Source organism: Pogoniulus pusillus, chromosome 2 (assembly GCF_015220805.1).
Source record: "Pogoniulus pusillus isolate bPogPus1 chromosome 2, bPogPus1.pri, whole genome shotgun sequence".
Lineage (NCBI taxonomy): Eukaryota > Metazoa > Chordata > Aves > Piciformes > Lybiidae > Pogoniulus > Pogoniulus pusillus.
Genome location: NC_087265.1, coordinates 32,881,336 through 32,882,579, shown reverse-complemented (window position 1 = coordinate 32,882,579; position 1,244 = coordinate 32,881,336). Strand labels below are relative to the sequence as shown.

The 1,244-nt window shown below is 52.0% G+C and overlaps 1 long non-coding RNA gene across 1 annotated transcript; it reads right to left on the bottom strand.

Annotated features, from left to right (window-relative positions):
* Positions 1-239: 239 nt before the first annotated feature.
* On the bottom strand, positions 240-1,130 carry LOC135184185 (uncharacterized). Its single transcript, XR_010305889.1, has 3 exons — positions 1,095-1,130; positions 855-927; positions 240-598 (listed from the first exon to the last, which is right to left on the bottom strand). It is a non-coding gene; the product is annotated as an uncharacterized LOC135184185 (long non-coding RNA).
* Positions 1,131-1,244: the final 114 nt, after the last annotated feature.

Here is a 1,244-nt window from a genome sequence, read left to right as displayed (position 1 = left end):
GAATGGGCTGCCTGGGGAGGTGGTGGAGTAACCATCCCTGGAGGTGTTTGGAAGGAGACTGTATGAGGCACGTAGTGTCATGGTTCAGTTAATTAGAAGGTGTTGGGTTGGACTCAATGATCTCAAAGGTCTTTTCCAACTTGGTCAATTATGTGATTCTGTTTAAAAACTTCCCATCTTTACTTAAGCCCTGTGGGCAGGATTCAAAACAACCCTGAGGAACTGTCTGTGATCCACAGGGATCAGAAGAGGGGCTGAGGAAGCATTTCCAGCTCCATCTTTGACACTTTCCATGAACCAGGCCTGGATCAACAATGGTGCAGTCAGCAAGAGCAGGGAAGGGATGGTGCCCCCATACTGGGCACTGGTGAGGCCACACCCCAAATCCAAGCTCAGTTCTGGGGCTACCATGCCAAGAAGGACATTGAGAGGCTGGGATGTGTCCAGGCAACAAAGCTAGCAAAGGGTCTGGAGAGCAGGGCTGGCAAGGAGTGACTGAGGGAAGTGGAGGTGTTTCAGCTGGAGAAGAGGAGGCTGAGAGGCTCTCTACAACTCCCTGAGAGGAGACTGCAGTGAGGTGGGCGTTGGTCTCTTCTCCCTAGTATCAGGTGGTAGAAAGAGAAAAAATAACCTGAAATTGTTAGGTATGAGAAATAATTTCTTGCTGCAAGAGCAGTCAGGCATTGGAACAGGCTGCCCAAGGAGGTGGAGACACCATCCCTGGAGGTGTTCAAGCATTGGCATTTTGGGATATGGTTTAATGGCCACGGTGGTGCTGGGCTGAAGTTTGGGCTTGATGACCCTGAAGAGCCTTTCCAACCAAAACAATTCTATGACAACACAATAATACTCACCTGTGGAGCTTCCAGTTCAGCCAGCTTCCATATCAGCCAGTTCAGCTCCTCATAGGCAGGCAGAAAAAAGCAGCTAAACATGGAGGAGCTCAGCCTAAGCATGGAGGCTCAACCACCACCCGTGAGTAACATTAGAGCGGTAATGTTGAGTCCCTAACCTACATAGCCGGGGGGCCACGCAGGCCCCCCGGCCTTTGGATCACCTCCACCATACACCCAGTGTGCACCACAGGGACTCACCAGTGATGATGGGAGGAGGATCCCTCTGCCCAAATGGGCAAGCTTGGGGCTTGCCTTTCCTGGGCCCATTAAAAAGAGGAAGGGGGCGGGGAGGCAAAAGTGGTCACACCTGGGGTGGGAGGAGACTCAACAGAACCCAGGTGCTCGTTT